At 43.0% G+C, this 27,039-nt stretch overlaps 1 protein-coding gene and 1 long non-coding RNA gene across 2 annotated transcripts in view; both read left to right on the top strand.

Moving 5' to 3' along the window:
- Positions 1-9,582, top strand: part of LOC310897487 (uncharacterized protein) — a gene marked incomplete at its 5' end in the record, with an annotated part of 50,581 nt that extends 40,999 nt beyond the window's left edge. The window contains 2 exons of the mRNA XM_083831145.1: positions 2,092-2,161; positions 4,250-9,582. The remainder of the gene's footprint in view (positions 1-2,091; positions 2,162-4,249) is intronic.
- A 91-nt stretch (positions 9,583-9,673) lies between these two features.
- Positions 9,674-27,039, top strand: part of LOC310897253 — a 38,544-nt gene continuing 21,178 nt past the window's right edge. The window contains exon 1 of the long non-coding RNA XR_014582164.1: positions 9,674-16,081. This is a non-coding gene — a long non-coding RNA (uncharacterized lncRNA). The remainder of the gene's footprint in view (positions 16,082-27,039) is intronic.

The raw sequence follows: 27,039 nt of genomic DNA, 5'->3' as shown, positions 1-27,039 counted from the left end.
GCACTGCAGGATCCCAATGCATTTTGGCTTCTGGTTATCCAAAGAGTACTGCATTATCCTCGTGAAGGCCCTCGTGCTAGTTTCTCAGGGTGGTAACAGCCTCAGCTTAAGTATCTACTTCAGTTCCAGGCACATCCCTGCCAGAGTGCCCTTTGCGAGTTCTCCCATAGCAGGGCTCAGATAACAAACAGCCCTCCACTGGCATTTGATGCTTCCTTGTGCTACCCTTGAGCACATTTTGCTTCCCATTCTCAGCTCCCTGGAGCCTGGTTCTGTGATTTTAACTTCTCGTTTTCTTTGCTCCTAGCTGTAGACCTCATCTCTTCTTCCACTTCTCCATGGCTCTGGATAGTCGAGCTAAAGCAACATGTAGATAGTTAACCATAAACAAGCTCCTGGGAATACTCCAGTATTTGTGATCTTGTTTGTAGCAGGAGGAACATATTTTTTATGCCTCCATTCCAGAGAAGCTTATTCAGCTTCCAGTGATTATTACATGGCCTTAAGCCTTGTAGGGGTTATTTAATATTATATTTTCCTTGCTAACACATGCCACAATGCTCTACTTATTATTTAAAGCTTTTCTGCTAAAAAGCCATTGTTCATGAATTAGTTTGATAAGACTTGTATAAATACAGAGTTGTGACTTTGCATGTGAACCATTTAGCCTTTTTCATAAGAAATAATTCCTAGTGTTAAAGGCTCCTCCCTGCCCCACAAATCATTTTTTTTTCTAGTAATTCCTTCTCAAGGAAGATGCCCCAGGAAAATCTGCTTGTTGTCTAAGGTCATCTCAAGTATTTGTATTTTTTGTACACATGGAAGTAAAAATCCTTAACCAGCAGAGACACCATCGCTCATTTTTGCCCTCTTCCTCCTCCCCCAAACGCTTGCTACATTAGTCCCCATCTGCAAGCCCTGGATTATCTACTAAGAGATTGTATAAATGTGCTTCATGTGGTTTTACACCTCTAGGAGGTGGTATGTACTGAGCTAGCTCCTGGGCCATGCTAGGCCCCAGTGGAGGCTGGTTGGGGACAGTAAGGCCTGTGGGTGCCCTTAGGGCCATGACAGATAAGGGCACTGCTGACACTGCCACCAATGGCATTAATTGTGGTTTTCTTTTATTTGGTAGCTAGGCTTACTTGAAAAAATGGCACCCACATGCCACCCAGTGTGGTATCCGTGAGTGTGCTCATATTCACATCTCTCAATATCTTTTGAACGGCGTAGCCAATTTCAGCTATAGTTGGTAGGGGTCACCGAGGTATTAATGATATTCCCACAAGGTTCGTGAAATCACACAGGCCTATTGTATCACCCCAGCTGAGAGAAACACTATGGAGGGAGCGCAACCCTAGTAGACACCTGAGAATCCACTGGAGACGGAGCTCTCCAAAGGAGAAACTTTATTCCCCTCCGGACACCAGCTTTGAAACACGAGTCTGTGGGAAACCACGTGCCCTGTGAGCTGGTGCTCCGAGTGACGCACTTGGCGGGCACTTCGGTTTTCCCCCCTTGCACCTCGTTTGGCAGCAGCTCGCAGTGAGCCGCCGGCTGGTCTGGTCAGCCCGCATTGTTCTTGCTTTTCCCTCGAACATAGAGGTACATTCATTAAAGCTCTGCATTTGCAGTTAGTGCTTTTTGCACATTTACTTGTAAGGAAAGGAATAGTGGCAGCAATAGCAGGTTTTACAGAAGTATCTGGAACAGGAAGCCATCTACACAAGCAATGCAGGACCCCAAAGGAGCAGCTAAAGAGCTTCATGCTTTGACTGATCTTTAGGAAGGAAAACAGCCCTTACCCAGTGCAGTTCCCCTCCTGAACTTGGCACAAAATACTTCATCCCCCCACCACAGGAGCTTAAGCAGCAGTAATGACAGTTTTTTAAAAATCCATAAGGGATCAGCATTGTATGTGCAGAAAGACAGGCAAGCAGCAGCAGTAACCCTGTGTGTAGCAGGAGTGAAAAAGCAATGCTGACCTCTTTTCTGTGGGCTCCCAGGAGGGTGGGTTTGTGTCACAGAGAAGAACAACCCGTTTGGTGTCCAGCTGGAATCTGAAACAACCATCTCGTTTTTCCTTTCCAGAAACGAGGACAGCCTTCTGCAAAGAAGTAGACGTGGCGGTCCAGAGACTGCAGAACTGTTAAACCCATGTGTAAGTGCAGTTGTAGTTGGCAAAACTCAGAATGAGGCTTCTGGAAGTAGGACAATACTCGTGCACAGCAGTTGTAGCCTGAAGGTGTTTCAGCAGGCACCTCTCTACCTCCTTCTTACTGGTATCATTATCATAGAATCATTGCTGTCTCACAGCAGACAAATTTGAGGTTTGAACAGTGCAGGAAAATATTTCGCAAAAGTACCCAAAAAGCCAATGATTGATGTGGTACACTTTGGCCTACCCTCAAAATGAGTTTTTATGCACTATACCGTCAGCTGAAAACGGAGATGATTTGTGCCTGTGAGGACATCTTCCCTATAGTTTTAATACCTAATAATGGGCTAAAAATCATTGCTAGCACTGGTATAGTGCCCTTCCCTACTCCTTGTCACTCAGCCACTGAGCTTTGGGAAGTCTGCCAAGTCCCTGACAGCAGCTTCTTCTCGTGGGAGCAGAGCTGCACAGCACAATTTGATCCAGGAGAAGAGGCAGGGTTTTCAGATTTTATTCTGGTGTCAGCAGCAGAAACCTTCAAAGCGGGGGAATAGTCCCCAGCTGCGAACTGGGTTGCTCAGGAGGTACCACTCTTGTCATTTCGTCAAGCTGATCAGGGTAGGGAAGAGCTCTTTTTCTAGGCTGGGTGCACTGAAGAGGCGCCAAGGCCTCCCACCCACAGTCCTCATTAAAGAAAAATAGCAACAGCACAAAGCCCAAGGATTGTTTACTTATTTGTAGTATCTCAGCAACGGCTACTCTCTATCATCTGGTTCTGCTTTGGTGATTTCTTCTTTTATTAAGAAGAAACGCCACATGCTGCCACACAAGTAGCTAACCTCCTGCTGTCGGTCAGAGGCTGCCCCTTATGCCAGGCAGGACAGAGAAAGGGCTCTGCTCCCCAGCTGTGGGACCTGCCTTACAGGAACAGGGCACAGACCAGGACTTCACCATCGTTCTCTCTCTCTCTTTTCCCCCCAGTAAATCCAGTAATCACCCAAACAAAGCTCAGGTTTGTGAGCGACGCTAGGTCACGCAGGACGACTAATTTTGGTTGATGCATAAGCTAACAAATAAATAAAGTTCTGGACATGCCCAACCGGTTCATTTCAACATTTTCAGGAGGAAACATCAAATTTTAGAAGGTTTGATTCATGAGGCGACTCTGGCTTTCACAATGCAGAGAAGAAAGAGATGGCTGTATGTCCCTTCCCTGCATCCCATTCTTATATTTTAGCGGCTACAGCACTTGTCTGAGTGGGTAATTAATTACTTTAATTACTTTCTATAAATTAGGTTGGAGCTTCAGTTTGACATACTGGGAGATCTCCACTTCAGGGCAATTTTTCTGAGTGTTGAGACAATCTCCTGAGAAGGAAAGGGCCCAAGCTCAAGTATGTTCTCTGCAGAAGAGAGCATGGAAAGAGGGTCGAATTATGCCTTCTGGGTAAACGCTGCAACAAATGAACTTTCCTGGCTAAGGATGTAGAATCAGGGTACACCACCTTCTCAAGGCTTTTAAAGGCACCTGGTAATTTTAGCCTTTATTTTTGATTTTTCTTTTTGTTAAAGATCTTCACAGTTAAATTGCTGTTCAGAAAAAAAAAAAATCAGTAAAAATAATTCTGAGTCAAACACTGAATTTAATTTATTTTTTTTTGGAAGCTGCACTGCTAATTAGCATAGGTCAGGACTAGTACTGTTGGAAGAATTATCTGTTTAGATAGCAGGTTCTTTATTGCATTTCTGTCTGGGACAGATGACACCTCACTTATCCACAGCTCTACAGGGATATTAGACAACTCCTTTGCAGTCACACAGTTGTAAAATCTTACTCTTAATTTGTTATAAAAGAGTTTTCTGGCCTATGGGCCAATCAGTGCTTCTGCCTGTAAAGGAGAGTCTGCCAAAACCTGGGGGAGGAAACTGAAGGCCTGAAAAAGAGACAGGAGACCGCTATCTTAGACTAAGCAAAGTTATCTGGAGAGGGTGGTGGTGTAGAGTGATAAAGCTGAGCTCGGTAGCAGCTGTTGTTACAAGATAAAAAGTGGAACTTGTATGTGGACATCCATCTATCTGCTTATCTTTCAGGGCTACCACACAGGATCTCGGTGGTGCTGGTGCCCAGGTGTGGCAGGCACTGCATAAACAGTGGGGGAGAGCCAGTCCTGGCCTGAGGCCTCACAGCCAAGGCAGATACTGGCTCGGAGGACAGAAGATCTGCCACCTCCTTCACATTAAGATTTCTTGGCTCATCTGATGCTGCAGTTAGTGTCTAGCCAAGGCAGCGACTGAGCCTAAAACTCTTGGACATCATGCACCATGCGGCCATGTGTCCGAAAGGCTCAGGGAGGCATCAGAAGAGCCAGAATGACTGAATCGAATCCCAATCACTCCACAGGCAACCTCTGTCCCAGCCCAGTGGGCAGAGAGGATTGCTCCTTTCCCTCCCACACCCTACCACACAGCTTGCTTACTGGCCCCTTTGTACTTGCTCCCCTTGGTTAGGGGACTGCCCCGATCCAGACGGCGGAACAAGCTCTGCATGTACTGCTTTAATTGGAGATGGTGAGGAGCACAGCGGGAATTGTTCCTGAGTACTGGAAACAATACTTATAAAATCACTTCACAGCAGCCAGTAACGCTACTGGCTGGAATACAAACAGCTTTGGAGACCAGTGGCTAGTCAAGAAGCACTCTGAAGAAGTGCTTATGCTTCTTCACTTCCCCATCCACCTGTACTTCTGATCCTGCAGGAGGAAATCTTTGGGGTAGGAAATAAGCAAGGGGAGCATTTAAGAGAAAAGGAAGATATCAGTGCTCTCCACATGGAAGTATGTGAGAGCCTTCTGCACCCAAAGCAGAGCAAATGAATTTACACGACAACATTGCAGTGTCTGAGATCTCTGGGGGCTCAATTTTCCATAATCAGATCTAAAGACCTCTGCCTACTTTAAGTAGCATAATGGATGACGGTGATTTAGCACCATATATAACCACTTGGTTTCTGGTTTGCACGTGCAATATAAATATGTAAGCTAAGTACACAAACTCAGGTGGCCTCCAGGGCTGAAAATCCTCAGGCTATCCATGCCCTCTCTTTCATTAGCAGCCTGGAAATGATGCTGCATGTTCCCTGCTTTTCTGCATTTTCCAGGCAATCTTGGACAAAAAACAAAACAAAACAAAAACGTTTGGTGCCCTTGCAGCCCCAAGTGCTGAACTTGTCTTTTTGAAATGCTATGTCAACAGCTCTTCACTAGCAGGCCCATTATTTTTATTGGCTTCAGCTCTCTGGCTAGTGTTGACAGGTTAATTTACAGTAACAGTGAGAGTCACCTTTACTCGCTATACCAGAAAGCGCAGCCCGCTCTGCACTTGAATGCCACGCTCTCAGGAGCAGGAATGTGGAGAGCGAGTAAGTGCTGCCTCACAGCCTCACTCAGGCACTCGGGGACTTGTACAAAAGAATGCTCTTTTGGTGAAATAATTTTTGCCAGCATATACAACTGGAGCAGGAATGGTTGCAATTATTTCTTACCGTGCTTGTTAGGGAGGACACATGGGAAGATTAGCCTCAAGAATGTCACTCTTGGACATGGACTTCCCATTGGGATTATGCCACATTTTTTTTTTAATTGTATTTTTTTTCTCTTTTTAGTACATCAAAGTTCATTGTGAGAAATTCCCTTTGATAACATGTATACAGATAGTGTTAAGCACATCCCAGAAAATGTTTGCTGGGGTGTACCTAAAGGACTGTCTCCCTTTTTGCTCTTGCCTTGCCTTGCCTTGCCTTGCCTTGCCTTCCCTTCCCTTCCTTTCCCTTCCCTTCCCATTCTTAAGGGAGTAATGGTAGAAGTCAGCATGGAAAGGGAAGTTTTAAACTAATAGATTTCTTTTTTTTTTTTTCCCCTGGTTCGTACGGCCATAGTTCTGCAGTTGAAGATCTCAGACTAGGTCTCAGACATGGTATGGGTGGTGAAGAAACCATGAGGAAGATGATGCAGAGTGCATTGGAGAATTAAGAGGTATTTGGTGCACTTAAGGGAAGTTGATAAGTGCTGCAAAGAAGCAAATTATGACAGTCATTGTGCAGATCAACAGACATTACATCACAGGAAAACTAATAAAATCACAGTGTTTCTGAGATCTGTTTGTTTCTATTATACTGGCATTTTTCTTCAATAAGTTTTTTTTTTTTATAAAACAAGTGAATGAATGGTATTTTAGACCTAGAAATTTCAGATATAAAGTCTTTTGGATTCTTGCAGCTGTCTCCCTGTATAAACTGACAACACTCTAGCACTGTTTACCAAGCAGGAGGAAGCACCAAGGTTGGGTCAGATATAAGGATTTCCGTTTCCTTCAGCATTGGTGGACATTGTGCCACCCCTTGCTCTCAGAAATTCTATTTTGGCTGCCTGCCCATTGCAGATCCAGAAGATGTGCATCTGGTGTTGTGACCACATTGAAGATCTGGTTGGTTACACTCTGCTGAAATGCTCCTAGACATTTACACTACATTCTTTTTCCAGGCTAGCATTCACTCTTGATTTTACTCACTCTTGACATAGCGACTGAAACTAGAAGAGCAATCCCTGTATTTAGTCTGCAGATCCCTTAGTAAAAGCTCTTTGAAAAACTTTGGGATCTTTCCGCTGCACAAATTTCATGTCTTTGTCTGTCACCAATCTGTTCTCATCAGCCAGCCCTTTGAAAGTCTTTATGGCACCTCTCCATCCTGCAGGCTCAGCTGTGGATCAAGATCGCAGAAACTGTCAGAAGTTCCCACCAGCTTGAAGAGCCACAGCAAATCAGAAAGAAAGCAGATGGGAGGAAGGAGTGTAAAATCATTTGGAGATAGATTAGAAAAAGTGTATCTGAGTTTTCTGTTTTCGCACAGATTTCTATGCACGCACATATGTATGTATGCAGAGTCACAAAGGCGTGCCGCTTTTTCGTCGCTGAAACATACTGTGTCTCAGACATTGAAATAATCATCCCTACAGCACACTTGTTCAGAATATGTGCGTGTAGTTTACAGAAAAAAAATCATTTTGGTTATTAGGATGCCAAGCAAGGCTTGAGGGAGCTACATTCAGCTAACATGATAGAACACCTATTTCTTCTTTTAGTTGTGACGATACATTTATTGAGGCACTGAGGTATTCAAATATTGCAGCAACGTTGACCAGGGAAAAGCTATATGAAGCCAACTTCCTTTTCTTATTATATGACACGTATACAGCTGTTTTCAAAGTATTAATTGAAAATCATGACTTTATGTTGGTTAGTGGTGAAAGTCAACACAGCAAAACAAGGCTTACTGAAATAAGTATTATAGAACTTGGCTACTTCTTTTTGTTGTGTCTGAACCATAGGTAATGAGATTTTCTCCAGTTAATTACCCCAGTATTGGGAAGCTCTGTATGAATCATGTGGTAGCCCCTACCTGCACTAGCTTGTAGCATCAAAGTCACACTAGGTAGCTTGCCAGTTACACCTGAAAAATTAAAGAACGGTTCATGAGAATTGCTTTTCTTTCTTCATTGAAGACTGCACATGCTTTTGAACTTCAAAATATCACTGGCTTTTGCACAGTATCTATAAGCTTTGTAGAAGGACTGTGGGAACACCTGGCTGTCTCTGAGGAAGATCCGTGTATTGGCTAGGGACTTTTAGTTTCTGTTGTATGAGGATGAAAGGATGAATGAAAAAGCTGATTTAAAGAGAGTTTCAAGCACCTTCTCCTTGAAAATCAGGCTGCTTTAGTATGTTTTAACACAGACAACAGCAAACCGAGGGACATTTTAAGCCATGCCACCTATGGAATAAATATTCAGGAAGACAGATTTTGGAGGAAAAGGTGAAACTTTGATGTGTGCAGTAGAGTCATGAAGGCAGGAATGCTGGAAGTAAATGATGTGTCATGTAGAAAAGCTGCTGCAGAGCCTATCTGGGCTCCTGTACTGCCCTATTTTACTGCTGCAGCTCTGGCCAGGGCCTCTCTGTTTCTGTGTCAAATGGTCGGAGACGTTCCCACAGCCCCCTTTGCACTGCTGTAACTCAATCCTTGTGTGATAGCCAAGGACAAAGGCAGAGGCAGAGACACCGAATCAGAAAACCTCTTCTTTCAATCGCGGTCTCTCTTTATGCTGCATCTTGCTTGCAGCAAAGCCAAATGAATGCCAAAGAGATGGAGTTAAACACACGCCAGCGTGCCAGCACGGGATGATGCCCCCTATAATTGAGACTGTCCACTCTGAGGGCTAAGGCAAGAACAGAGCTGCCTTATGCAAAGCCTTTACAGTTTAAAGATGAACACGGTTTCCGGCAATTACTCCACATCTCTGGTCCAAGGCCTACTATGGCAAAGGGTGTAACAGAAATAGATGAGCATTGCTTGCTCTCAGAACAGCAGTGAGTTGAGCAGGACCTGCTGCTGTCGGTGCTGTCTCTACTGCTTCCACGTGAGAGGCTGGAGGAGAGCATGGGAGGGACCATGGATGCGGTCCAAGCAGAGCAGTACACCTTGCTATTCAGATACATGTTCAAATGGTACCCCCAAAGTCAGACCAGGAGACTGTGACAGAGCTGAAAATTAAACCCTGATGCCCTCAAGCTCAAGTCTGCTTCCCTCTTATGCCCTTATCCGGAAGAGGGGAGAGGCGGGGTGGGTAGTGCTAGACTTAGTTAAATTATTTCCATGAGCTGAAAAATGGACTTCATAGCCAAGTCCCCAGTTTAGCAATCTGTAACATCTGTGGCAGATTTTTAAAGTGAACATCTCTGCTTCGGTGGCTTCCAAGCAGCAGGAATGTTACACATTTTCCCTTGCCTGATGGATTTGCCAACTTTTGGGACCCACAAAAGCACCTCTGGCTCACACCATGATGACATCTGTAGCTGTTGCCTAGTCAAGAAAGGAAAAAGTGATCAAAACCCCTTGCTTCAAATACGGTTGGGGCTTTTCCACAGGAGCAGCTTCATCTCCAGACAAGGTGAGATCTGTGGTTTTGTTAGAGGGACAAGGTGGAAAGTACTCCAGCCGCCTCTTTGTACCTGCTCAGGAGTCTCTTGTTCCCTCAATGACGCCAAGCCAGAGATGTGGTGTTACTCAGCTCACTTCTCAGAACACTGTGGTACATGCCAGCAGTGCTCTGCTTCCAGCTTCAGTAATTCCTCGCTCTAAGTGCTGGTGGAAAAGAGCTTGCCCCGGCCTCTTGCACCACACTTCCATGTCTGTGCTACCCCTCGGGGCAAGAGACGGGGTCACAGCTCTGCTCGCACAGTTCTTATCTAAGTTTTGAACCTGCAGTCCTTTCATGATAGCATCCATGCGGATATGATACTGTTGCCTTCAGATATTTATTCTCTTTATTAGACCTCTTACTTGCTCCAGAGTAACACGGTGATTTTGGTGGGAGCTCCAGATAAAGGAGAGCAGCATGACTGAAAGCACAATAGCTTCATTTAGATAAGCTCTCCAACCAGTGTAGTGGGTCTCACTAACCCACACCAGAAAAACACGAGCTCCTACTCAGAGCAGAAAAGTTTCACTGAGTGAGAGCAGCTGGGCAGGGCTGCAGGGATCTGAGCTCGTGAGCACAGCAGCACCACCACCCTTCTCCCTGCTCCCCATCACTCCCCTGCCACCCTTCCCTCATGCCCTGGCTTCAGAGCTAGGGTCTGCAGCTCCCCCAGCTTCTCTTTGCTCTTGGCAGGGTCAGTGGAGGCAGAGCAGCAGTTAACGTGAATTATGCCTACACATAATTGACTGAGAGTTTCAAATGTCAGTGGCAATTCATGTCCTCCGCTCAGATGTTGTTACACTCATAAAAAAAAGGCATGATCTTCTTTATTACACTAGGAATGTAAAAAAACACCAAACTCCCATATTTTTTCAAGACAGCATTATTTGTTACAGTCATATATCTCATCTGTCTTTACTCTTAACACAATTATTTTAAGGGATACTTTGTTTATAAGGAACACAAAGGAAAAATTGCATTGTATGACTTAGATTCTTCAAAAGTAGTTGTAAACAACTATACTAATTGTTTTGTTCCCTTAAAAGATGTGGGTCATGGCAACACAGCTGTTTTTGCTGTGGCTAGTGTGCCTAGCTTTGGACTAGTGTCACAAGGGAAAGTTTTCAAGCCTGTTATGAGCAGCCCATGAGTGGCTGATAGGCAAACATCATATCTGCCTGCTGTGATCTGCTTAGGGACTGCAAAGGGGGGGATTTATTTGTACTCTGAAACACACCTTCCCTCCTTACAAGAAATCCATGACATATCTCCCCTTAATCATAACAGTCACACACAGGAGAGGACAAATTTGCCAATCAATAGTAGAATTCTTCTGTAACCTTTCCAAATAGCCTTCTGCCCTGCATTGCAGGCCATCAGTGACTCATGTGGACAAAACAACTTGCTGCCTGTCAAAGGCATTCAATAAAGCATGAAAAGTCAACTTAGTATTTTAGCATCTCTGTGTTACTTAACAAAGAATTGAAGTATTCAATACAAAAAAAATCTCTGATACTCTCCTGTTAGACACTTGACCATGAATTCGTTAGCAAGACTGATCCTCACAGAGCCAGAAGGGACTGCTGAACATGCTTGCGGACTGCATCTGGCCCTGTGTAACTCCTCAGACTGCTTGTTATGTTGCAGAGACAAGGGCTGGCTTCCCAAAACCATTTGTTGGGCACCAGATGAAACCCAGCATCCACTTACAGGGCTAACAGGGGAAATCGATGGAATCTGGTTATCTGGTGTATTAAGCCATACCAGCTAGGCAAAGCTCAAGGATTCGTAGAAATTGTGGTTGCAGTATCTGTAGGACTTGTGCTGAAGGTGATGCAGGCTTTTCTCTATGGGGTTCTGAGCACAGGAGCTCACGGGGTCAGGCTAAGAGTCAGGAAAAGCCCCCCCACGGCTGGTGTGGCAGTAGGGTGCTGTCACTGAAAGCCTAAAGCCAGGACTAGAGTGCAGCTGACACAGCAAGCTCAGCCTATGGAAAGGATTTGTTAGTGAATGAGGTCAAATCCTGACCAGAGCTCATAAATGTTTCTGTGCCAGGCATGCTGGTGAAAATGGAAAAAGCATGAGGTTGATTCCATAACAATTAAAAATACCTCTTTTGTAAGAAATGTGGTAGTTCTCATATTGGACCAGTATGTGGTTCATACAGTTCAATATGTACCTTAAAAACCAGTCAGCTCAAGGCAGTTGGTGAGAAAACGTTGTATTACACGGGCAGGCATATTTCTGTTCCCCCCCAGGACATCTCTTCCTTACCAATAATAAGTAGAGTTATCTAGATCTTGAAACAATGGTTTTAGTGTCTTCTCTCTTTCTCTCTCTCTCTTTTTTTTTTTCCCCAGCATTATCTTTTATACTCCATATCTTTTAACTCCATATATCTTTATTCTTCATGTAATTGTCTAATTTCTTTTTCAAATGTTAACTCTCTCAGAAGCTCTAATGATTTGCTGAGTTTTCTGCCTTGGAGGTAGTCTGAGCAGATTTTTTGCTTTACTGAGACCTTCCAGAAGGTACCCCAGGCTTCTTTCTGGTGGTTACAATAAATGGAGCATTTCTTGGATGTTATCTAAAACTTACAGCTTGCAATGCCTTACCGCTGTCACTACTTAACAATTATCCCCCAAAACCCATCAAGCCCACTGATTTAAGAAGAGAGAGTTTTGGAGAACCCTTTGCTAATCTCTCCACATTGAAAAATGACTCTTTATCAATCCTAGCTTTTTCTTACTCTGCTGTTTTTGATTTGTAACAGGATTTTGTGCAGTGCCAGGAGAATAATCTTATGCAGGATTGTTCTGTTTGTTTCTGTCTTTCACTTAAAATTACGTCAGTTCTGGAATAGTATTCACCTGTTGACTTGGAGGGAGATCCATGTGGCCATCTGATATGTAAAGTTCATCGCCCCATGTCTTGGCACCCAGTTACTGCAATTGATTTAAATGTTGGATCTTTCCTCCTCTGATCCCCTCCTACTTGAGCTTCTGGAAGGGCCTGTATTTCTAAAACAACAGCGATAGGATGTGTCATGGTTCTCACAAGAGGGAGACTTACAGTTAGAATTTGGCTAGACAAAACCAAGCAGAGGAACACATGGGAACTGTGTGCTGGAACACACCACAGCCCTCCTTGTGCCATCCCAGAGCCACAAGGAGGGACATCGGGCCTTACCAGCCCTCTGAACAGTATGGACAAAGGCAGCCCAAATGAGAATGCTAACATATAGCATGTTTTGCCCTCCAAAGAATGTGATACATGCAAGCCAAACAGAAATAAAGGAGATTGAGACAGATTTTAGGACAATTATTTTTTAAGGCACAGACAGCTATATGCTTAGCTATGTTACCTGGGGAACTGAGGAATCTCCATTTTTTGGGATCTTAAAGAGGAGATTCCATAAATGTACTTGGAATAGTTTAGATACTACCATGCCTTCCCTGAGGTCAAGTCAGACCTCTTCAAACCTTGTTATCCTTCCATAATTTAAGGGCCTGCTCATGATCCTCCTGTGATGCCTTAACTGTGTTGGTTCTGTTCCCCTGCCTGTTACTTGCTTGGAAACTGCTTATTTTGAATCAAACACTGTTACTTGTGTGACAAGAAACTCTAACAGTGTCTATGCTGTTTCCTAACATGGACCCTGGGTCATTCCACAGACAAAACACGCTGCTATAAAATTATTCCTTGTGTGACAGGACCCAATAACACCTACTCTGTGATTCTTTTGTTTTTCCACTCATCTCTGATACTGAAGCAGCTCCATCCATTTGAGAGCTGGCTTACTGCATTCTATTCTCCAGAAAACTTGGCTAACTTCATGCACCAGTATACTTGGCCTTTGAAAACTGGCGTGCAGTTAGCAGACAGAAGCAGGGTCAGAATTAGTTCAAAATAAATTAATAGTCAGAAGTTCTAACTTGCTAAGCTGTATGCAATCCACCCTTCAAAGGATGTTCGCCAATTGCTGTAATTGCTCTCTTCAAGGGCTTCCAAAAATCCTTGGACACGCTAATTAATGCTGTTTTAGATATATGTGAAGGTATTTGACCTGAGAGTTTAATTCTACAGTTTAATTCCATAATGGTTGTAAATGGTAGGACTGCTGCATATTTAAAAGAACATTAGTGTGAATTTAGCTAGCTGTTGGCAGTTTAACAGTGACTAACAGATATTAAATAAGCATGAAATTCTAGCGGTGAATGACATTTTTATAGGGGCAAGGGCTGGAAGCTGAAGGCAGGAGAAAGTATTGCAACCATCCATTGCGACCTTCCCTTTTCCCTGGATTTTGCAGCTTGTTTGCACAACTTTTCCAGCACATGGACAAGTCTGGATTAGTGGAAGTGCAAGCATGGATGGCACATAGTGAACTTGGTGGGACAGGAATTCCTTGATTTGGTGAACTCACTGACACACACCTTTCTGATGTCACTGGCACCAGGATTTCCCCAAATATCAGAATTCTTCAGCCACTCAGAGCTAATTGCATCTTCCAGTATTTACAGTGTCAAGGCAAAGGTGTGTGAATTCTACCCTTTCCCTTGCCAGATATATATATTTTTAAAAGTAGATGTCAAAAGAAATCAATTGTCTAGAGAAAAGAAAACAAGTTGATCCTTTTATTGTCGCTATTCAAAAGCATCTCTTTGTTTTCAGAACAAAAATGGTGTCGAGTGACTTTTTTCCACTCTGCAGTGGCTATATAAATTTCAGCTACTAAGAAACAAACATCATTGATTTGACCGACTTATTCAAAACAGGTCACGAAGCTACAGCTTCTTGTGTCAATTCTCATCATATACTGATGTGACAGGTTTTATGAATAAAATATGGGCAGTTGCCGTCTGGGAGGATGCCACATCTTAGCTACCCCAAACCCCCTGTCCTTGAAGGGGAAAGCTTTGAGAAATTAAGACCATGTTTCAATCCAAGCTGCACAATATGCTTTTCAATGAAGTGTAATATATTGTGTTTAGCTGAATAATTTTCTTCTCCTCTTCTCCTCGTCCCTCCCCTACATAGCAAAAAAAAAAAAGGGGGAAAAAAAAGCAAAAAAGAAAAGCTAAAAAAAACCCTACACCATGGCATCTTAAACTAAAGCACACTTCAGTCAGTCTCCCTGTGTGTGCTCTGTGCCAGCAGCCACAGCATTTCTTTCATCTTAGCTTCAAAGTGGTGCTGAGAGGGGGAGGGGGCATCTAATGAAAGAAGGGAAAACAAACAAACAAACAAACAAACAAACACAAAATGGGGGAGGAAATGAAAAATAGCAGTCTACCTTTCAAATCTGAGTGTCGCCTGCAGGCACACTCTGCAGTGGATGTTACACTTGGTTTCAGCCCCTTGTATATTTTTTTTTGTTATTGCCACTTCCCATGCTGGGAAGATTCTTGTCATCCCTCACATATTTTATCCGCAGAAAAGGCTGCCCTGCCCTGTGCTTGGTGATTGAGGCTGTGCCCCTGGTGTGCCACACTATCAGTGGTTCCCAAGGCTGCCTAGCCTGGGAAAAGCTGCATGGAAACGGTCCAAAATCAGCATTACATGCATTATTGTTCTTACTCTCTCTGATTAGAGTGCACACAATGAAAACAACAGCAACAGCCTCGTTTTCTAGCCCTCCTCCCAACACAAGGCTGTTCTTAGACTGTTTTTCTTTCTCAGATTCTTCATAGAAATTAACTGCTTCTGTGCTGGTAGGTCCCAGGCATCCCAGCTGCTCCTCTTGGGGAAGTCCTCAGGGCTTAGTCTGACGGAGTAACATTTTCAAAAGCAACTAGTTGACCTTGGAACTGAAATTCTTATTTTTAAAAGTAGGTCTAGATGTAGGTTGCTTTGTGCACCACCAGAAATATGCCACTCAGATGCTGCAGAAATATGCAGGGCACTATAATTCCAGTAGAACAAAACAGAATAAAGATATTTAGACAGTTCTCCACTGGATGGTGAATGCCTATGCATGACATTAAATACAGGATAGAGCACACATAATGCCCTAGCAGTGGGTTGCAGTACCTGGGTCTCCACAATCCTAACAACCATAACTTTTTGGCTTAATCCCTGGTCAAAGAGATCTTGGTCTCCTGGCTGAAAAGCATGAGAATGGATGAAGGACACCAACACTTGAACCACCCTCCTGTCCTAGGATCTCCACAGTCATTCGGCAGGTAATAGGCTACATTTCCTGAGGCTGCCAAGTCCAAATGTTTCATGGCCTGGGGTAACCAGTTTGGGGTGGGATAAAACTCAGTGTCCTTGCTCATCCCAAGCACATGGAAATGTGCCTCTGAGTGAGACATCAGATTTCAAATTGACTCCTCTGCTCTGTGTTTCATATGCCCCATAAATTAGGTAGCACAGCAGAGAAAGGAGGAAATGCATTTTCTTCCTGCTTAACAGATTGGATCCTGTCCTGAAATGCCAGGTACCTGTACTTTGAATGTGCTTAGGTATTTGCTAGAAGGTAGATTTGTAAGGCTGTTTCCGAAGATAATAGTAGATAGTCCAGGGTGCCAAACAAGGCGAATGAGGGCAAGGACTGAATGTATTTTTGCAGTGCATTTTTTGTTCAGTTACAGTAGATGCTACACTTTCTCTCTCTCTCTCTCTCTCTATTTAAACAAATATATATGTCTGTTTTCAGGACACTATTGGGAACACATGTGGAAACAGTCATATGCTGTAGGGGATGTTTTGTTTTAGGACCCACTTCTGCCTTTTTTCCTATCTCACAACTTCACTGCAGAGGGGCAGTCAATGCCTATCACGTTCTTCACAGGGAGAGGTAGAGCTGCACTGGATTCCTCCCCACCTTAAGGACCCGAGAGACTTCCAAACATCGCTTGCTCCCAGTGACCCAGAATCTGCAGAGGTACTTGGGGGGTTAATGATAGATTTTTTAATTGCCATCCAGCAGATGAAAGACAGATGTTTACTTTTAAACCACTTTCAGACCAGAGTCAAAAGCACTTTGAAATTTGTATTTCTGTGTCTTGAAGCAAAAGAAAAAAAAAAAAAAAAAAAAACCTTTAGTCAATGCTAAATCTATTCTGTTTTCGAGAGATTGAACTTAACCACAGAAAACAAAAATTTAAATTTGCATAGCTCTTTTCTGTTGCTTGTTTCAGTGTCATAATGGTTAAATCTGCAAGTTTTCCAAACTTTTGCCAGTTCAGTTTAAATGTCAAAATCTGTTCAACATTTTTTTTTTCTGCCTTGTACATCAGTTGTGATAAAAATGTGAGAATAATGTCAGTTCTCTGCTTTTCTAAGGCCATGTAGCACAATGCAGGAAAAGATTTCATTTATTGTTCAAGAGCACTACTGATATCTCATCCCTCAGAAAAAATAGGGTTGTCTCTTTTTGTGTTAACAAAGTCCTCGTGATCAAAAAATAAAGCCGGGCAAAATTCTCCTCTTAACTGACTACTATGTCTTTGGGCAGAACTGGCCCTTTGGTTGTCTTTTATGTCATAACTCCTTTAGCTGTTTTGGGCCGCATAAAGAAAAAGGTGAATAGAGAACTATAAAAATAATTTTAATAATCTTTTCTGAACTTCTCCATGTTTAAAAAGCATTTTTTTTTTTTAAATTTAGTATGTGAAGTTAAATCAGCTAGGATGGGACTTGTATATCAAGAACATTTCCTCTTACAAACCCCTGGAAACTGGCTGTCATTACTCTTGCTTCTCTTTTGTCCCTGGTCAAATAATTGTGTCAACTGCTTGTTTTGTTTAGCAATCCCAGTGAGAGAGATATGGCTAATCACAGTATCATTTTCTAATGTTCAGTGGAAGGAAATCTCAAATTGTTCTTGAGAACTTAAATATTAGGCTTATTATAAGTCTGATTAAACAGGGGCACCAGTTCCTGGAGGCAGGATGAATACAGCTCCTAGGGAATGAAAAGAAAAACTATCCAAGTATCCACAAAAACACCCACACCTACCCAAATATCATTGATCTACTCTGTTCACAGATTATTGCAGGAGTCTGTGGTCTTCCTGAATGTATGGCTTTTCTCTGCTTTCATTAGTTTATTTTCCTATCAGTTTCTTCTTTAGTAGTTTATAAAAGTTCAACATTTAAAGGAAACTGGCAAAACCTGCACTCTTTGCTAATATGCCTACAATGAACCAAAACTCGTTTTCACTTGTGCACTGGGCAAAGTCATGTTTTGCCCTGCTTGGAGCCCCTGACTGCGTGTTTGTGCCTGTGTTGCCACATGCCAGCAAGGAACGCCATTTGGGGGGATGACATCTATGAATCAAGAAGTTTGAAACCCCACCTCACGTGAAATGCTGTAGCCAGCTGAGACATCCCATCAATCTGGCTGAGAGCTGAAGGGAGGTAGGCCCTAAGGTCACTTTGAAGAATGACATTTAGCTTATAATTCAAGCAAGCGCTTTAAAAGATAGCACCGTAAATCTGCCTAGCCTGGTGGGAGTGCCGACAGTAGCCAGGGAGGCTGAGGGGTGTTGGACCCCTTTTGACACTGGTTCTCACCTCATCGCCAGGGCAGGCAGGGCTGAGCAGCCCCAGCACCCTGCTGCGTGTAAGGCTGTGTTTTTGGGTGACAGCAGATCGATGGCAATGCACTGACGCATGCCTGAGTGTCAGCCAGGGCCTGCCTTTGCCCTTGCTGCAGAGCAATCGCTTTGCATGGGCTCCTTCCCTTGGTCCCGAGTGGAGTGATGTGACCCGACATATTCACAGTAACTTTTCTTTTCCACAGCAGCCGAGGAGTTTCTCATCTCTGCTCTACTCAAGCACAACAACACGGGATGAATTCTGACAGTAAACAGGCTGGAAGGCAGCTTTCTTTCTCTCTTAATATTTTATTTATGGGGAGGAGGCCACACAAATAATTGAAGATGCCTGTTTGCACCCACTGCAATCTGCAAGTGGTTTGAAATGTAAACATGTCAGCTCATGGCTGAAGCTTGAGAAACACATGTGCCGAAGAGCCGCAGGCCGTTTGTCTGTCTGTCACACTTACCTTCCCAGCCATCCCCCTCTTGTCTCACGCACAGACAGCCTAGGAGCAGGGAGGTAACATTGTATACGACACTGGTGTGAGTTTCCATGGAAAATTTGATGTAAAGTATGGAGGCACGCACATGACGTGAGGAGAACTTATGGTGCGTCTTAGACAGTAAAAAAAAACAAATGGTATTTCAGACTTTTTTTTTTTTTGCTTGTATGACATACAAATTGAGATCAGCTGAGGCTTCAAGAGTGGTACACTCAGCTGTGCAGAAATATATGGCAGAAACAACACACAAAAGGCCATTGGGGAGAAGGAAAGAGATTGAGAGGCTGGGAGTGCTGGAGTGGGATGTTGGACAATTATACTTGCATAGGTGTGGTAAGGGGTAACAGGAGACGGAAATATTGCCTAATAAGATGCCATAAAATTAAAACGGAGAAAGAATGCATAAATCCAAGGTGTTCTAAGAAGTGGCAAGGTCTCCAAAGTCATTTAAATGAAATGTCTAAGCACAAAAATACTCCAAGTGTTGGTATGACATCTTCAGCCACCTGAATCTTGCCCTGCTCAAATTCTTCATGGATCCCACAGCAACCTTCTAGGTGACCTGGCTGCAGTGAGCTGTGTGCATAAGAGGTACCACAAAGAGCCAACTGGAACTCATCATTTTCTATAAATATTAAAGAAAGATTAACATTCAAAACCTCTAGAACCCTAGATTGCATGGGAGAGAGCATTTCAATCCCTTTAGCTCTAGTATCAGAGGGAAGTAATGAGTTGTCATTTAGATATATTTGATTAAAAGTTAAGAATTTGGGAAAATGTCAGAACAACCATTTTCCATAGTTATGACGCTGAATTAGTATAACAAAGGGGGAACATAAGACCCTAGAAGAGCTATTCTGAATGCACAGAGGAAAGTTTGGAGACGTCTCTGGGACTGAGAGAAATGTTCATAGTTATCATTACTATGTTCTCTTTGTTAAGAAGCAGAATGAATGAATAGGATTTTGTAGAAATTGCTGTTAAAGTCTACTGGGTTGAATAAATCTGAGAAACATATCCTAACAACACTCTCAATAACATACATTTATTTTAAAAAATGAGGTGGTAAGTGAGCAATAACATCATGTCAAGAATAAAGTTGATGCAGAAAAAGAGGTCTGATGCTGACTTCCCACCAACTTTGTATTGGTGTCACATTGTCGGCTACAGTGGGTGCAGCCCTGATTAATTGTCCTTGTCACTCAGACCCTGGGAACAAGTCTTGAAGGCAAACTGATACTCCAAGGGGATGTTGGGTGTAAGGTTATTTGATTAGGGTCTTTGCTGGGAGCAGATCTATGACATTTTGAGTTGCTGGTGTGTGCAGTAGCAACAAATGTTGAGAATTGCCATGCTTACAGGTTCTGCCCCTTTTCTCTCTTGTGACTAAAGGCCTCCCTCTGAAATGTGTGCATAGCTCCTGTCAAAATCAGTGGGAATTATGTGGAAGTATCTGCAGATGATGAGATCATGGTGCACTTTAGTTTTCATCATTTGTGAGAATTGTCTCACTGCATTGTTCCAGGGTTTCATTTGCTAAGAATTGATTTCTGCAACTCGAAGCTTTTATATTAATGATAATAATATCCAAGATCTTTTTCTTGAGCTTTCCTGAATTAGGTTGTTCCTCACTTGTATCTAAATTTAGTCTGGGCATGACTACTCGAATGTTTTCTCTTATTTCATATTATTCATCTCCTTCAGTCTGCTGGCTTCAATTCAGAAAAAGAAAGTCAATATTTTCTCTGCAAGTTATTTCATTTTGTTGGTCTGTGATATCATAGCAAATGTCAGCTGATCTTATGTAATACAGAGTTGAAGACAGACTGTTATCCTTCCTTTTACAAATAAATAAAACTAAATAACATAGATTTGTGGTCGAATTAAGTATTTTTAGAGCTATTAAAGCAGTTAAAACAGTCCTCTGCTGATGAGAAAGTCTGCCTCTTTTCCCGGTGGTCTCTTGTTTCTCCTCCACTTGCATTTGATCTCCGTAACGCTGGCCATTTTGCTGGTAATAAAGTCATCCTTCACTCATTGTTTAGCAAGTCTGAGCACACTTCACGGCGGACAGCTGGATTGCCAGCATGATCCCAGATTAGCTTCTTTTTGCTTACTCTTGCTTTGCTTGTAGGGCCAAGTCCACACAGGACATAACACGGGGCAGGAAGCAACAGAAGATAGCCTCTGTTCTTCCTTACACCAATGGGACCAGGTCCTCTGCTGTTTTGAGAGCAGATAAGTCAGCTGTCAGCAGGTGAGAATACGGTCCCACAACACCAAGAACCAAACCGTGTCTTCAGTCTGTGGTTTTGTCAGGAGCTGGGTATCTCTGGGTTTACAGCTGCAGAGTGGCTTTACAGGGTTGGTGCTATATGTACATAGCAATGTCATGTCTGTGCAGGTGGTGGGAATTAGGGACTGTCTGGGAGGATGTGCACTTGCATGGGGTGGCTGTTTCCCTCAGTGGGAGCAGCTGAGGAAGCCAAGAGCAAGGCGATCAGCCCGACTGAGAGCGCACTTGGGTTTTCCCTTCCAGCATAATGGATTAACTTCTGCTGCTGGCAAAAGGGCAACAGGAGTGTTTTAAATTCTCTTCCTCTACGTAATCGCAAGAAAAGGAACACGGGGCGATAGCTGCTGAACAAAGGGCAGACAAGTGCTCCCACCCGCTCAGCCTCCCCTTCCATCACTCATGCTGCCACCGGCTTTCAAGGCCCGTCTAGGTCATATTATGACTCCTTTATTAGTGTTTAAGGTCACCGGGAGACATGCGAGTGCATCCTATATCAGGAAGCGCGGCGTGTCTCGAGAGTGAAATATTTGGCTGTTAGTAGGAGCTGTGGCTGTGACTCGGAAATCCCGGGGAGCGAGCTCGGGGCAGACGGGCTCCAGAGCGAGTGGCCTGCAATAACAGAGGCCTTCCTGCCATTCTCCGCGCAGCGCTGCGTGGCGACCGGGCGTCCCCGCCAAGCTGCCGCAGGCCGCTCGCCCTCCCGTGAGGCTGGCCGCTGGCCGCGGCTCGGCAGGCAAGGATGGAGGCCTCCCCACAGCCGCCGGGCCTGAAGCCAAGACCACGAGCGCAAAGATGTGGTGGGGAGGTTCACGGCTTTCCGAGCTCCATGCGTTTTTGGTCTTGCTTTAATGCCACTCAGGCATAAACAGTCAGCACGGTAAACACATCTTTTTTTTTAAGCAGCGTGCCCAAAAATAGCTAAATAAAGCAGCTTTTCACAAAATTGGATGTAAAAAACGGGGTGGAAACCAGATCATTAATCTACAAGATAAAGTTCAAAATATTTATTTTGTATCAGTACGTGCGAGGATAATAACTCCTTCTCTTCATTGTCCTCATGCAGAAGAGATAGAGGGAGACAAGGGTGTGTAAACATCAACAAAAATCTTAGCATTGAAAGGCTTGCCAGCTGCTTTAGCTCTGGACTAGTATCAGGACAGAGGATCCTCTCTAAAATCCATCCAACTGCATAGTAAAAAGGCAAATATTTTCCCTTACAGCAGAAATAGGCTGTCAAGGAGTCATCACCTCAATTTAACATTTTATGATTACCACTGCTCTGGACCCTCCAGAACACTAAACACAAATGAATGGAGAGAGGAAAATCAGGTAGCACTGATGCCTACTATAGCTACAGAGTTATTCCCATTAGAGTTCCACATCTCCAGACATTCATAACTTTTTTTTTTTTTCCCAAAATGGCCACGATCAGACAATGTATGTGTGTGTGTGCATTAGTATGTGTTTTTATAGAAGTGTATATGTGTGCATACACACCTAAAGCACTTTTTTTTTTTTTTTTTAGATTCAATGAAAATACAGAGTCAGCCAAAAATGAGAAAATACAGCCTAGAAAACATTGAGGCTGATTTGAGTTTGTAAGGTCTCTGTTCATAGCCATTTTCTATTTTTCAGAAGACATAGCTGACATTTTAAGGAAGGATTTTTATTGAAATTTCATTAAAAATCACACTTGGAACACAATTTAGAAGGCAACAAACCCATACTCATCTTAAAAAAGGCTTAGTAAGGAGAAAATTTGGCAAATAATTTAAGTGTTAATAATGCTTGGATTAAATGTTTGGGCTTAATGGGAAAACACTAATAACATCACCAATGTGTGGCCAATAGTCATCTTCTAAAAATGCCAGGTTTTTGTGAAGCATTTTTGTGTGTTATGGTCAGCTACAGATTATTTCCTTTTTTTTTTTTTTTTCTTTAGCACAATGAAAGGAGGGGAAAAGTCACATTTTATAAATGCTCAGGGCTCTGAGTTAAGGCTGTAGTTTTAACTTCCTGGCTCTGAGTAAATTTTCACACAACCGGAGACATTCTATTAATAAATTTCACATAAGTACAAAGCGGTGTACGTATGTACAAGAAAAAGCTCTTACTGGAGAGCCAGCTTTCCCCAAAGTATTTTATCCTATCTCAAAATAATAAAAAAAAAAAGTAAAAAACAAAGTGTGCAGTTCAACTACACTTATGGCACATATGCATGTGCGGTAGCAATTAAATACTGATTTTCACATTCCTCTGTCCTCTGGGGGCTTCTGATCAGCATCTTTGTTCTGGTTAGCTGACATGGGCATGCACAACATGCCCCCTGAACACCTTGGGCAGTAAGCTCACAGGTGGAGATTTGCCTCTGTGTGCTGACTTCAGCAGTCAGATCAGATTAGTAGGTCTAACTTGATGCCAGATGTTTTTGACGGACTTATTTATTATGTTGTATTTAAGTATTTATGGATGTACTGTAATAAGGACCATCTATGAATCATGTTGCTGTCTTCAGAAGATCATCTACAACTCACATTGTTGTTAGCACCCAGAGGGTCAGCTGGGGACTTTTGGGAAATGTTAATTTCAACAGATCTCATGTGTGGTTTTGCCTGCTGTTTCCTCCTTCTCCTTGGATGTCCCTCCAAGAGAAGACAGCAAGAACGTATGAAGAGATGGTGGGGATGGGCGGAGAGTTTTCTCCTTTCCCATTTTCAAAGAAAGAATGTCATTCTCCAGCATAGACCACGCAGCCTTCACAGGCCTGGAGAAGCTAAGAAGGGTTGTGTGCAATCTGTTCTTCTCACGCAGATCTGGGATCAACAGCGTGACAAACCTGGCTGTGTCAGACATACATGGCAGGCTCAAAGCATTAATAAGCATTTTTTTAAGCTGTCACTGAAAGACAAATCTCTGCTCTGTGCATCTCTTGTAAGATATTTACTGCTTGGGTAAAAAGAAAAGCAACTGTTGGACAGATGAAATTAATTAAAGGTTTCACTTTGCTAACTAAAATTTCATATTTCCCTCCACATAGGCTGTAATAGGTTGCATGATGACTAACCTAAATATTATCACATGACATGTTGTCATTTTACATAAATAATATAAGGATTGCTGTAATCCTGCATAAACCCAACTTTATGTTGGCTTATGTTGGATGTTGAAAATATTATGCAAGTGTCCAACATGAAAAGAATCATGTTTCTTATTCCACCACCCTGGCCAAATATCATGTTGTCTTTACTGGAAAACTGGTGTTCATCAAACAAGTTTAAAGCTAAGAATGGGAGAGGGTGGGACATTACATTCTTGAGAAATGACATTATAAATAATACGGTAATGCTTTGTCTTTGTGCCGTTAGCAAATCTGGGATATTATAGGATAGGCAGGGAGAACACGCCATACTGTGTTTGCGCTCCAGCTTCTTCGTGGTGGCTTTCTTCTTCAAACACATGGACTAAATAAGGTGATCTCTGCTCACCAGGGCTTATGGATCCTTTCTGCTTCATACTCTTAAGCTTAAATGGCTAGAGCAAGAAATAAAAGGGTGCCGGGCGAAAACAGAATAAATAGTATAGCTTTTCTTTCTACCTACAAAAATGAACGTAATTTAATGTCATAGAGGAAGGACAGAACAAAAGGAGAGGCAAAGAGTTTGATTTTGAGAGACTGTCACAGAATTGTTGAACTATAACCACTTCTTGTGCAAGTATCAGTGTATGCTGTGGCTTTCTGGAGGTTACAGCTCTTCAGATCACAAACACTGGAGAAATATATTTTAAAGCTCTCATTTTTAATCTGGGGAGAGAACGGGTATAGGATCAGGTCTTTTCCGTTAACTGATAAACAGTATTGTAATGCATGCTTACTGTTCAAGATGTGAAAAATAACTTTTACTAAGTAGGTTGGAGGTCTGCCCTATCAGCCTGTGGTGCACTGTGCCTGCCTTGGGGTTTTGGTGAATGCATCAGTCTCGCATGGACATGCTGCTGCTGTGTGCTCTCGTATGCAGGAACTGGGTGGAAGCTGTTTAGCTGAAAGATGCTAATGAGTTCTTTTATCAAAGGAAACAAATGGCATAACAGCAAGTGTTTTATTAATTTCTTATATGTACTTTTGTGGTTCCCTGGAAAGTGGAATGTTGTCAGAAATCTTGGAAATAATCAAGATGTAACAATAAATAGCAATAACAAAAACAGATTATTTTATTTTATTTTATTTATTTATTTATTTTTAGCAGCTAAAACCACTTTCTTGTGGGAGCATTTTCTGAAGGGCCCTGCAAGACATGTAAGCTTGCAACCATAAAAAAAAAATGCTTTGGCTGTAACAAGTCTGAAGTTTATGCAAGGCTCTTCTCCTCACCATGTTTTTCCTCTCACTGTTTATTTCTCTTTTTCCTCTTTTCAATTTCACTTCCCTCCCTCTCTCCCTTGTTTCTCCCACCAGAGCACAGCTTCTGGAAAGGAAGGTGGCAGACTGCACAGAGGACAGTAATGAGAAGGAGCTTCCCTCTGCTCAGCAGGAGTCTTTAAAATAACCTTAAAAACACCTCAAAAGCTGTGAAGTTATGGGAACGCTCCAACAAATGCAGAGAATTACAGCTGTTAAGCATGCCTTTTAATGAAGAGAGAAAAAGTAGAGAAAACAGTTTTTCTCATTCCACTCTGTTTTGTATTGAGAAGGGGAACTGAGTAGGTTAGCTAGAAATACGGACTTGGTGCTCATAACTCCAGGACCAGCTGGCAGAGGATGCATTCTGGTCCTGCAGAGGGAGGGACACGTGCATAGCACAGAGCCAGTCCCAGATGCATCCTTTTAATTACTTTTTTTTGTTTTTGAAAACTCTGGAATTATTGTTAACATTTTAGGTAGGCTTGGGTAAGTGGGAAGAGCTTTAAGACCAGAGTATAGAGCTTTCATGTTTTTCTATAGGGGAAAGTCCTGTTCTGGTTCTAGCAACACTGACTGGAAGGGAACAAAGGGACGTGTTTGGAAGAGATCACTGAAAGAACTTGGGAATGGGAATTTGCAAACAAACATTTCCTTATCTTTTTTAACACACTGTATAGCAATATAAATTAGAAGAGATGGGCTGTGGTTTATATTCCCTGTGAAGCACAAGGTAGACCCCTCATACTCAGAAATCTAAGTACCTGTTATGTTCATGGAAGCCAGTGAAAGCCTAAATCTTGAATAATACATACCTGATAATGAACGTTACCCAAAAAGATTCTCCTGGTGGATCTCAGATGTTCAAGCCAGCTTTCCTACCCTGACTGATCCATCACCTACAGCTCAGAAAACTCTTGGAGTCCTTTGCTGAACATGAGACCTGACATCTAAGCCTTCACTGAGCTGCCTCCCAGTCAGCCCCAAGCCCATACTGGTGTGGGTGGTTATTCCATCCCCCATTCAAGACTCTGCACTTGCTTTGGTTGAACCTCACGAGGTTCCTGTCAGCCCATTTCTCCAGCCTCTTCATGTCACTTCAAATAGCAGCCCTGCCCTCCAGCATGTTGACTCCCTCACCCAACCTTACTGCAAGTGCACGTAGTCCCATTATCCCGATTGTTAATGAAGACATTAAACTGCATTGGTACCAGTACTTATCCCTGATGGATCATTCCCACAGACTCTGCCAGCAGACTCAGAGACCCGTGAGGGCTGCGGGCAAGTGATAACAGGCAAAAAAGGTATAAAGATGGAGGACACCTATTCTTGCGACTATGTCCCCAACCTCCCTAAGCAATGGCCCCACACTTTAGCTTTTCCCTTGGTGCCAATGTGTCCATAGCGGAAACCTTCCTTGTTTTCCTCCACCTCCCTTGCTAGGTTCAACTCCAGCTGAGTTTTGGCTTTCCTGACTCCATCCTTACACACACAAGCAATGTCTCTGTATCCTCCCAAGTAGCCTGTTCCTGCTCCCGCCTCTGTGCACATGCTTTTTGTGTCTGAGCTCAGTCAGGATCACCATGCTCATCCATGCTGGCCTTCTGCCACGCTTCTGCTCAGCTCTCCTCACACTGGCTTGGACTATTCTGGTGCTCCGAGGAGCTTGTCCTTGGTGATCTGAATGGAATTTAGCTAGGGCCGAAGCCCCAGTGTTATCTTTTAACCAGTGCTGAATTTCCTCAGAAGCCACTGCACCTGTGGGAACCCTCCTCTCTCTGTGCTGGTTTTCTATAGTATTCCAAAAGCAATGGATGTGTTGGAGCTAATTTTTTTTGTGTTTTAAGGTGAGATTGATCTGGGAAAATATTAATGTTGTAAGATAAAGTCTCTGACCCAACAAAACAGTTTGCATAAAGAGAAAAAAATAATATTTGTGAGACAAAAATAAATTTATTTGGGGTCAGATCAGAGGGCATGTATTAAGTTTCCCCCAAATTTATAGGCCATCATATGTGGCACCATTTTTTTTACCTCATGCATTTCTGTTCTGCCTTCCCTTACACACACCACGGTGTGTATGTTAAAGGAAAAAAAGGTTTTT

Source organism: Anser anser (assembly GCF_964211835.1).
Source record: "Anser anser genome assembly, chromosome: 3".
Classification (NCBI taxonomy): domain Eukaryota; kingdom Metazoa; phylum Chordata; class Aves; order Anseriformes; family Anatidae; genus Anser; species Anser anser.
This window is presented reverse-complemented; position numbering and strand designations above follow the sequence as displayed.